This window comes from Schistocerca americana, chromosome 3, assembly GCF_021461395.2.
Source record: "Schistocerca americana isolate TAMUIC-IGC-003095 chromosome 3, iqSchAmer2.1, whole genome shotgun sequence".
Classification (NCBI taxonomy): Eukaryota; Metazoa; Arthropoda; class Insecta; order Orthoptera; family Acrididae; genus Schistocerca; species Schistocerca americana.
The window spans coordinates 869,353,356-869,365,597 of record NC_060121.1 but is presented as its reverse complement, the minus strand read 5'-3'; the positions used below and the strand labels follow the sequence as shown (position 1 = coordinate 869,365,597).

Sequence of the window (12,242 nt, the reverse complement as noted above, 5' to 3'; positions counted from 1 at the left end):
TGTTTCGTCACTCTTGTCCAGTCTGTGGATGTATACGTAGACGTGCACATGTTACGACGTGATAGCAGGGTGAGACTTTTGTCTGCCAACCCGCAAACAAGTCCGAAAGAAAACTGTCACTGCGCCGCTAGGTTTTGATAGCTGCGTGCGCACGGGCGACAAAACCGTCACTCTCCGTGCGTTCTCCGCTTCCCATTTGCTTTCCGGTTACAGACACAGTGACACGCAAACATGGCATCAACGGGTTCCCACATGTGACTGTGCACGTAGGCGATTTCGATAATGATATTCTCATAGAAGAAGTTGAGAAAAGACCAGCGCGTTCCGGCAAAAAATTGACGGATTATTCGAACATAAACATGAAAATAAAAGCATGGGAAGAAATCAGTCGAATAATATTTTTAAATGTTTGCGACAATTTGTGTTCAGCTGGACAGACAATCTCAAGCTCTTTCGAAAATATTTTTAAAAATTCTTTTGACGTCGAAGTGTATGAAACATTGTGTAAAACTTATTAGCATGTCACTCCAAAGGGGTGTGTATACTACTCTTTTTTATATTATCTTTCACCATTCATCTGTTCGCAAAATGCGTATCGACAAACAACGATTGGATTTCAAAAATAGTTTTGTCGTATTTCTTGAGTGCACGTGTCTTTTCTGATGTAACGTGACAATGAAGGAAACTTTTATTCACGCTAACATGAATCAACCGTAAGATAGGGGGAGATATGAACCCTGCTCTTCCCGCTCAGCAAGTGCTGTACCTTAACCAGTGATTGGTAAGCAAAGTAGAAACACGAAAGTAAGTAGCAGCATTTCTTTTCGACGTTAAGGCCCACAATACATTGATGAAGAAAAACATTATGACCACTGTCCACCGCGAGGCTGAATGCCTCCTGGTGGTATTGCGGACACGTGACGCAGTAAGGAAGGAATGCAAGCGGGAGAGAGTCATTGTAGTGAAGATACAGGCCGCAAGTGTGGAAATCCATTGATATAAGAGGTTTAGACAAAGGGCATATTATTGTGGGGTTGCGGCTGGAAACCGCTGGGTCCTGACCAACATACACTACTGGCCATCAAAAGTGCTACACCAAGAAGAAATGCAGATGATAAACGGGTATCCATTGGACAAATATATTATACTAGAACTGACATGTGATTACATTTTCACGCAATTTGGAGCATAGATCCTGAGAAATCAGTACCCAGAACAACCACCTCTCGGCCTTGATACGCCTGGGCATTGAGTCAAACAGAGCTTGGATGGCGTGTACAGGTATAGCTGCCCATGCAGCTTCAACACGATAACACAGTGCATCAAGAGTAGTGACTGGCGTATTGTGACGAGCCAGTTGCTCGGCCACCATTGACCAGACGTTTTCAATTGGTGAGAGATCTGGAGAATGTGCTGGCCAGGGCAGCAGTCGAACATTTTCTGTTTCCAGAAAGGCCCGTACAGGACCTGCAACATGCGGTCGTGCATTATTCTGATGAAATGTAGGGTTTCGCAGGGATCGAATGAAGGGTAGAGCCACGGGTCGTAACACATCTGAAATGTAACGTCCACTGTTCAAACTGCCTTCAATGTGAACAACAGGTGACCGAGACGTGTAACCGATAGCACCACATACCATCACGCCGTGTGATACGCCAGTATGGCGATGACGAATACACGCTTCCAATGTGCGTTCACTGCGGTGTCGCCAAACACGAATGCGACCATCATGATGCTGTAAACAGAACCTGGATTCCTCCGAAAAAATGTTTTGCCATTCGTGCACCCAGGTTCGTCGTTGAGTACACCATCGCAGGCGCTCCTGTCTGTGATGCAGCGTCAAGGGTAACCGCAGCCGTGGTCTCCGAGCTGATAGTCCATGCTGCTGCAAACGTCGTCGAACTGTTCGTGCAGATGGTTGTTGTCTTGCAAACGTCCCCATCTGTTGACTCGGGGATCGAGACGTGGCTGCACGATCCGTTACAGCCATGCGGATAAGATGCCTGTCATCTCGACTGCTAGTGAAACGAGGCCGTTGGGATCTAGCGCGGCGGTCCGTATTACCCTCCTGAACCCACCGATTCCATATTCTGCTAAGAGTCATTGGATCTCGACCAACGCGAGCAGCAATGTCGCGATACGGTAAACCGCAATCGCGATAGGCTACAATCCGACCTTTGCCAAAGTCAGAAACGTGATGGTACGCATTTCTCCTCCTTACACGAGGCATCACAACAACGTTTCACCAGGCAACGACGGCAACTGCTATTTGTGTATGAGAAATCGTTTGGAAACTTAATTCATGTCAGCTCGTTGTAGGTGTCGCCACCGGCGCCAAGCTTGTGTGAATGCTGTGAAAAGCTAATCATTTGCATACCACAGAATCTTCTTCCTGTCGGTTAAATTTCGCGTCTGTAGCACGTCATCGTCTTGGTGTAGCAATTTTAATGGCCAGTAGTGTATATGGAAAACACTGATGGGTGTCTCATCCATAGCTGGCTTACTGCTGGTTCGAATTCTCTTTGTCTCTTGAATATATAGACCTTTGGAATGAAGAATTGCTAGTATTTCGCTTCCCGTCCGAGTAGGCGACGGTTTCTATGTTACTTAATTGGAATGATCGTGGTGTATGTATTTTAAAGTACCCGGCGTCCCCACTAAACAATGTCTCGTGTTAACCACGGTCAATTCCAAATCGTAGAGCAATGACGTACAATGCTTAGCACTGAATGCACGATTATTACTGATACCAACGTACAGATAGGCTAGAACTGACTTGCTGGTCGAAGAGTGCTGCTGTTTAGATTGTCGCGGAGGAAGCTGAGTAGCACAGTCACTGTATGGTAGTGGTTATGATACTAGACTGTTGCATGGAGGGTTGAAGTAAAATATTAATTTCTGTATTCGGTTCGAGTACATTCTAGGTAGGCAGTTCGCTCTGCACTCTTGTATGTGTAAGTGCTGAATAAACCTTCGTTAAGTGATTTTAGTGTTCGTCATTCATCTAATTACACCTTCTTCTACGTGACAATATGAACATCGAATATTCCAGAATACACAAGTATTAGAAACTTCGCGAACCTTCTAGAAATGATTAGTATTAAACAACAAATGTCTGCTGCATATGGGATTTGAAATGGCAGTCGGCAACACACTAGTCAGTAGCACTAACCGCTGCTCCACAAGGTGTGCAGTATAGTTCGCAACATACGCTGTACAATACACAGAGAAATGACGCGGTATTAATGAGCATTACCCGCTGTTGTTACACTGTATTTTTCTTATCTTTTCTCTCGATGAATTTCGTTATTGTCACCAAGCACTGTTTTTACGAAGTTTTTATAATTTATAAATGCAGGGGCGCTTCTACGCCTTGTCTAACGATTTCTCTTTTTCTACCGCCACAGACTGTACTTTGTTTCAGAAATTATCACAAAAATGAGCGAGTCAAATATTCATTGTTTTCAGACGTATTCTCTCCTCGCGACACTTAAGTCCCGTGATCGATGTCTTTCCTAATTGGGAATTCTTGCAACTCGTACTTCGGCGAAAATTGAGCCCATGTGCTACTTCTCCAATGTTTCTGACTGTGTTGCTTTTGGTATACTTTCCTCTGTTCTTCTACATCTACGTGACTACTATGCAATTCACAATTAAGCGCCTGCCAGAGGATTCATCCAACCACCTTCCTGATCTGAAACAAAATAAAATAATCAGATATTAGTGTATTGGAAGTACAAACTGGACTCGCCAGTGGGTCTGACCACCTTGCAGTGTTGGGGCGCAGTATCCTGGTGTTCAGGATGGGGAAGTGCGGCTATGTGACGTTCCAACTTTCCTCGAAAATCACGAGCCAGTTGCTCGAATCTTCTCCCAGTGGCCAGGTATCTAGGTTACACGACAGAGTTCTGCCGTCAGCAAATTCCCCTGTTGGGAACCAGAACCGTGGCGGCCAGGTGCGTGGAGTGTAGTGTAGGACCACGTTCTCACCTACGCGCCTGTCGGCGTTCGAGACTGTCACGCCAAGCGTCTGCTTGTAAATGCTGAAACACGCGCGCCAGTGCGCACGCAAGAGTGTTGTGTAGAGTTTCCTCAGTTCTGAAGTCTTGCGTGCCGTGGGTGCGGCGAGTACGTTAGTTGTAGCCGCGTTCCGTGCGAAAACTGAACAAGCAAGTAATATTATCAGTATTACAGCAGTAGGGATGTTGCATCTATGTTCATGGGCATAAAAAACACATGTTGCTTGGGTTAAGGAGTACAATTACCATCACAATTATATTTCCTTGACAATAGAACTGCAAGACAATTACCCAGTTATCGAAACTACACATATCAAAACAAATTTTGCAGCACCCCGGTTCCCAGAACTCCTGAAGACAGACGTTGACTGTGGATATTGTATCACAGACACAGTTCCTTTGACTGTTCAGAGATGTCACTAAACCCGTCCAAAGATGTTAAAAACCATGCATGAGCAGCGCCTGTTAGACGGAGGGGGTCCGACAGCCGATCAGTTCCAGTCATTCCACCAGGAAGGAGGCACACGGATCGTGTTGTCTGCAGTTCAACCATGCCTGGACGGCCAATACCGCGGTTCGATCGCGTTCGCATTGTTACTTTGTGCCAGGAAAGGCTCTCAACAAGGGAAGTGTCCAGGTGTCTCAGAGTGAACCAAAGCGATGTTGTTCGGATATGGAGGAGATACAGAGAGACACGAACTGTCGATGACATGCCTCGCTCAGGCTGTCCAAGGGCTACTACTGCAGCGGATGACCACTACCTACGGATTATAGCTCGGAGGAACCCTGAAAGCAACACCACCATGTTGAATAATGCTTTTCGTGCAGCCACAGGACGTCGTGTTACGACTCAAACTATGCGCAATAGGCTGCATGATGCGCAACTTCACTCCCGACGTCCATGCCGAGGTCCATCTTTGCAACCGCGATACCATGCAGCGCAGTACAGATGGGCCCAACAACATGCCGAATGGACCGTTCAGGATTGGCATCACGTTCTCTTCAGCGATGAGTGTCGCATATGCCTTCAACCAGACACCCGTCCGAGACGTGTTTGGAGGCAACCCGGTCAGGCTGAACAGCTTAGACACACTGTCCAGCGAGTGAAAGGTGGAGGTTTCAAAATGTGTGTGTGAAATCTTATTGGACTTAACTGCTAAGGTCATCAGTCCCTAAGCTTACACACTACTTAACCTAAATTATCCTAAGGACAAACACACACACCCATGCCCGAGGGAGGACTCGAACCTCCGCTGGGATCAGCCGCACATTCCATTACTGCAGCGCCTTGGACCGCTCGGCTAATCCCGCGCGGCGCGATTTTGGGGTGGCATTATGTGGGGCCGACATACGCCGCTGGTGGTCATGAAAGGCACCGTAACGGCTGTACGATACGTGAATGCCATCCTCCGACTGATAGTGCAACCATATCAGCAGCGTATTGGCGAAGTATTCGCCTTCATGGACGACAATTCGCGTCCCCACCGTGCACATCTTGTGAGTGACTTCCTTCAGGATAACGACATCGCTTGACTAGAGTGGCCAGCATGTTCTCCAGATATGAAAACTATCTAACATGCCTGGGATAGATTGAAAAGGGCTGTTTATGGATGACGTGACCCACCAACCACTCTGAGGAATCTACGCCGAATCGCCTTTGAGGAGTGGGACAATCAGGATCAACAGTGCCTTAGTGAACTTGTGGATACTATGCCACGACGAATACAGGCATGCATCAATGCAAAGAGGGCGTGCTACTGGGTATTAGAGGTACCGGTGTGTACAACAATCTCGCTGTATGGTGGTACAACATGAAACTTGTGGTTTTCATGAGCAATAACAAGGACGGAAATGATATTTATGTTGATCTCTATTCCAGTTTTCTGTACTGGTTCCGGAACTCTCTTAACCGAGGTGATGCAAAACTTTTTTGATGTGTGCATTTAAGAATGATTTATTGCCGGATATCATCAAGGAGAAAATCAGTTGGAACGACACAGTTATAAAGAAGAGCATTTATGCAGTGGAACGTGTTACAGTTGATCTCAGATTTTAGGAACGGGTCACTCGCTCAAAGATTTAAATTTTACTACAGCCGCTTTCACATCGTCGGTGTCTCATATAATTCCCAACACATGCAAAGTACTTTGGGATGCATGCGGCCAAAGCTCATAAAGGTAAATAATTAAAAGTATTGTATTAACATTTTTTATTTACGAGATTGTTGAAAATTATATGGAAGAAAATTCAGACAAACGTCCAAGTATATTTTTTAGTCACATCACTGCTTAAAAGCAAGTAGAAAGCCTCGCTATTGTTAATTCCCCGTGGTCAAATAATTACGATATTGGTCGTTAGGTCCGTTAGGGGAAATCGAGCCTTGACCTGGAACAGAAGTGTGAGACCGCTGCAGATGTAGAAGGAGACGAAGGAGATCAAAGGTGTTGAAGTATGGAACGGTGTTGGTAATTGACTTTACATATAGTATTGTCACACTGTTTAGTGAAAGTTTTCAGCAACGCTTGGAACCTTTTCATGCACGCTAAATACACTCCTGGAAATTGAAATAAGAACACCGTGAATTCATTGTCCCAGGAAGGGGAAACTTTATTGACACATTCCTGGGGTCAGATACATCACATGATCACACTGACAGAACCACAGGCACATAGACACAGGCAACAGAGCATGCACAATGTCGGCACTAGTACAGTGTATATCCACCTTTCGCAGCAATGCAGGCTGCTATTCTCCCATGGAGACGATCGTAGAGATGCTGGATGTAGTCCTGTGGAACGGCTTGCCATGCCATTTCCACCTGGCGCCTCAGTTGGACCAGCGTTCGTGCTGGACGTGCAGACCGCGTGAGACGACGCTTCATCCAGTCCCAAACATGCTCAATGGGGGACAGATCCGGAGATCTTGCTGGCCAGGGTAGTTAACTTACACCTTCTAGAGCACGTTGGGTGGCACGGGATACATGCGGACGTGCATTGTCCTGTTGGAACAGCAAGTTCCCTTGCCGGTCTAGGAATGGTAGAACGATGGGTTCGATGACGGTTTGGATGTACCGTGCACTATTCAGTGTCCCCTCGACGATCACCAGTGGTGTACGGCCAGTGTAGGAGATCGTTCCCCACACCATGATGCCGGGTGTTGGCCCTGTGTGCCTCGGTCGTATGCAGTCCTGATTGTGGCGCTCACCTGCACGGCGCCAAACACGCATACGACCATCATTGGCACCAAGGCAGAAGCGTCTCTCATCGCTGAAGACGACACGTCTCCATTCGTCCCTCCATTCACGCCTGTCGCGACACCACTGGAGGCGGGCTGCACGATGTTGGGGCGTGAGCGGAAGACGGCCAAACGGTGTACGGGACCGTAGCCCAGCTTCATGGAGACGGTTGCGAATGGTCCTCGCCGATACCCCAGGAGCAACAGTGTCCCTAATTTGCTGGGAAGTGGCGGTGCGGTCCCCTACGGCACTGCGTAGGATCCTACGGTCTTGGCGTGCATCCGTGCGTCGCTGCGGTCCGGTCTCAGGTCGACGGGCACGTGCACCTTCCGCCGACCACTGGCGACAACATCGATGTACTGTGGAGACCTCACGCCCCAGGTGTTGAGCAATTCGGCGATACGTCCACCCGGCCTCCCGCATGCCCACTATACGCCCTCGCTCAAAGTCCGTCAACTGCACATACGGTTCACGTCCACGCTGTCGCGGCATGCTACCAGTGTTAAAGACTGCGATGGAGCTCCGTATGCCACGGCAAACTGGCTGACACTGACGGCGGCGGTGCACAAATGCTGCGCAGCTAGCGCCATTCGACGGCCAACACCGCGGTTCCTGGTGTGTCCGCTGTGCCGTGCGTGTGATCATTGCTTGTACAGCCCTCTCGCAGTGTCCGGAGCAAGTATGGTGGGTCTGACACACCGGTGTCAATGTGTTCTTTTTTCCATTTCCAGGAGTGTAAAAGAAATTTGTAGTACGACAAAGTTGGTACATAGATGTAATCGAGAGACGTGCCACTACGTTTACGGTTAAAAACATGTTTCAGTTACTCTCTAAATGAGCGTCCTAAGCTTTCTATCACTTTTCCTTTTCTTACTAAAATTACGGTGGACTCCGAGAACAGTTGGCTTCCCATACGCGATCAGTTTATCATAAGCTCCAATCTTTAAATTCTAATTTATATAGTCTCTGGATCTCTATTTCAACAAGTAGTGTTGCTCTTTGTACATATGGTATTTATAAATTCTGTCAAAAAGTCCTATGTCCAACAACGGGAATCCGCCACAATCGTGTCGCATACTGTAGCTTACTGATAGCAATCTGCAAAAGAGTACACCACTATCCCGTCGGGTATTGTAGGCAACTGACAGAAGAATCACCGAGCGCGCACACACAACAGCACGCGTGACAAGGTGACACGGCTGGCGTGTTCTTCTAAAATGCGGTAGCTGGCAAAGGTAAGGGTAGTGAGAGGCAGATTCCTAAAAATAATAATATATATTGTATCGATATTTATGAAAGATATCGATATTATCGAAACAAAAAAGACTATATTTCGATATAGCAGACGATATTTTCAATGAAATTTCCTGGCGGATTAAAACTGTGTGCCCGACCGAGACTCGAACTCCCGAGTTCGAGTCTCGGTCGGGCACACAGTTTTAATCTGCCAGGAAGTTTCATATCAGCGCACACTCCGCTGCAGAGTGAAAATCTCATTCTGGAAACATCCCCCAGGCTGTGGCTAAGCCATGTCTCCGCAATATCCTTTCTTTCAGGGGTGCTAGTTCTGCAAGGTTCGCAGGAGAGCTTCTGTAAAGTTTGGAAGGTAGGAGACGAGGTACTGGCAGAAGTAAAGCTGTGAGTACCGCGCCTGAGTCGTGCTTCGGTAGCTCAGTTGGTAGAGCACTTGCCCGCGTAAGGCAAAGGTCCCGAGTTCGAGTCTCGGTCGGGCACACAGTTTTAATCTGCCAGGAAGTTTCATATCAGCGCACACTCCACTGCAGAGTGAAAATCTCATTCTGGATATTTTCAATATTTACAGAATTTAAGAAAAGTCGACCGAAGTCACAGAAATGATTAATAAACATTTAAAAATTGACAAATATCTTACTACATCTAATAGTAACCAGTAAAACACACACAGTGTACTATAAAATCACTTATTAAAAAAAAATTAATGAAACCAATAATCATCACCGATAACCACTAATAGAACTCTCTGAGTACGTTATTTTTACAGTGTGGCTATTGTTTCTTAATCCTGGCAGTCAGGGGTAAGAGAAGCGCACATTCTGCCTCATAGTTGGGAGCAGGGAGTGGATGAGTTCCACCATCTCATACAGTGTAGTCACGAAATTTGTGCATTTTGCACGTTGTACCTATCATTTGGAGTGGTAGAAATGACAAACAGGAGTAACAAGATTACATGAATACGCAGTATAGCTGCATTTACGAGGGCAGTTCAATAAGTAATGCAACACATTTTTTTTCTCGGCCAATTTTGGTTGAAAAAACCGGAAATTTCTTGTGGAATATTTTCAAACATTCCCGCTTCGTCTCGTATAGTTTCATTGACTTCCGACAGGTGGCAGCGCTGTATGGAGCTGTTAAAATGGCGTCTGTAACGGATGTGCGTTGCAAACAACGGGCAGTGATCGAGTTTCTTTTGGCGGAAAACCAGGGCATCTCAGATATTCATAGGCGCTTGCAGAATGTCTACGGTGATCTGGCAGTGGACAAAAGCACGGTGAGTCGTTGGGCAAAGCGTGTGTCATCATCGCCGCAAGGTCAAGCAAGACTGTCTGATCTTCCGCGTGCGGGCCGGCCGTGCACAGCTGTGACTCCTGCAATGGCGGAGCGTGCGAACACAGTCGTTCGAGATGATCGACGGATCACCATCAAACAACTCAGTGCTCAACTTGACATCTCTATTGGTAGTGCTGTCACAATTGTTCACCAGTTGGGATATTCAGAGGTTTGTTCCCGCTGGGTCCCTCATTGTCTAACCGAACACCATAAAGAGCAAAGGAGAACCATCTGTGCGGAATTGCTTGCTCATCATGTGGCTGAGGGTGACAATTTCTTGTCAAAGATTGTTACAGGCGATGAAACATGGGTTCATCACTTCGAACCTGAAACAAAACGGCAATCAATGGAGTGGCGCCACACCCACTCCCCTACCAAGAAAAAGTTTAAAGCCATACCCTCAGCCGGTAAAGTCATGGTTACAGTCTTCTGGGGCGCTGAAGGGGTTATTCTGTTCGATGTCCTTCCCCATGGTCAAACGATCAACTCTGAAGTGTATTGTGCTACTCTTCAGAAATTGAAGAAACGACTTCAGCGTGTTCGTAGGCACAAAAATCTGAACGAACTTCTCCTTCTTCATGACAACGCAAGACCTCACACAAGTCTTCGCACCCGAGAGGAGCTCACAAAACTTCAGTGGACTGTTCTTCCTCATGCACCCTACAGCCCCGATCTCGCACCGTCGGATTTCCATATGTTTGGCCCAATGAAGGACGCAATCCGTGGGAGGCACTACGCGGATGATGAAGAAGTTATTGATGCAGTACGACGTTGGCTCCGACATCGACCAGTGGAATGGTACCGTGCAGGCATACAGGCCCTCATTTCAAGGTGGCGTAAGGCCGTAGCATTGAATAGAGATTACGTTGAAAAATAGTGTTGTGTAGCTAAAAGATTGGGGAATAACCTGGTGTATTTCAATGCTGAATAAAACTACCCCTGTTTCAGAAAAAAATGTGTTGCATTACTTATTGAACTGCCCTCGTATATTCAAATCTGGTGCTCATTTGTTGTACTGAACATAAAGTAGAATTAAGCCCATTGTAAGACATTTACTGACAGACTACCAAGATTGGTAGCAGTTCGAATGGGTAAGAAACCTGCTAGTGAGAACTATTGTGCATGTGCATCAAGAGAAGACAGGCAATAAAAATATTGCTTCCGATATTCAGTATCAAATATCCATTAATCGTAATACCAGTAGTGTAAATATTGCCTTTATGTATCGTTACTATTTTGAAGCTATATTGACATTCTGATATATCATTATTGTTTGCCCATCCCTAGGTACGAGGCACACCTGACCGCACACCTGCATGCTTACTTGAGACTGCATTCAGACTGGGATTCTTGCGCGCGGATCAGTATGGTTTGTGTTAAAACACGCAGTAGGAGTGTCCGTGTAAAGACCCCTAAACAAAGAGTACTGCGTAATAGGTGTAAATCAAAGCGTAGGGATATACACTCCTGGAAATGGAAAAAAGAACACATTGACACCGGTGTGTCAGACCCACCATACTTGCTCCGGACACTGCGAGAGGGCTGTACAAGCAATGATTACACGCACGGCACAGCGGACACACCAGGAACCGCGGTGTTGGCCGTCGAATGGCGCTAGCTGCGCAGCATTTGTGCACCGCCGCCGTCAGTGTCAGCCAGTTTGCCGTGGCATGCGGAGCTCCATCGCAGTCTTTAACACTGGTAGCATGCCGCGACAGCGTGGACGTGAACCGTATGTGCAGTTGACGGACTTTGAGCGAGGGCGTATAGTGGGCATGCGGGAGGCCGGGTGGACGTATCGCCGAATTGCTCAACACCTGGGGCGTGAGGTCTCCACAGTACATCGATGTTGTCGCCAGTGGTCGGCGGAAGGTGCACGTGCCCGTCGACCTGGGACCGGACCGCAGCGACGCACGGATGCACGCCAAGGCCGTAGGAGACCGCACCGCCACTTCCCAGCAAATTAGGGACACTGTTGCTCCTGGGGTATCGGCGAGGACCATTCGCAACCGTCTCCATGAAGCTGGGCCACGGTCCCGCACGCCGTTAGGCCGTCTTCCGCTCACGCCCCAACATCGTGCAGCCCGCCTCCAGTGGTGTCGCGACAGACGTGAATGGAGGGACGAATGGAGACGTGTCGTCTTCAGCGATGAGAGTCGCTTCTGCCTTGGTGCCAATGATGGTCGTATGCGTGTTTGGCGCCGTGCAGGTGAGCGCCACAATCAGGACTGCATACGACCGAGGCACACAGGGCCAACACCCGGCATCATGGTGTGGGGAGCGATCTCCTACACTGGCCGTACACCACTGGTGATCGTCGAGGGGACACTGAATAGTGCACGGTATATCCAAACCGTCATCGAACCCATCGTTCTACCATTCCTAGACCGGCAAGGGAACTT

The 12,242-nt window shown here is 47.6% G+C and overlaps 1 protein-coding gene and 1 non-coding gene across 4 annotated transcripts in view; both read left to right on the top strand.

The window, feature by feature from the left end:
• Positions 1-12,242, top strand: part of LOC124605474 (alanine--glyoxylate aminotransferase 2, mitochondrial-like) — a 151,524-nt gene that overhangs the window by 9,317 nt on the left and 129,965 nt on the right. The gene's annotated exons all lie outside the window — the stretch shown is intronic.
• On the top strand, positions 8,914-8,988 carry Trnat-cgu. The gene has a single exon. It is a non-coding gene; the product is annotated as a tRNA-Thr (tRNA).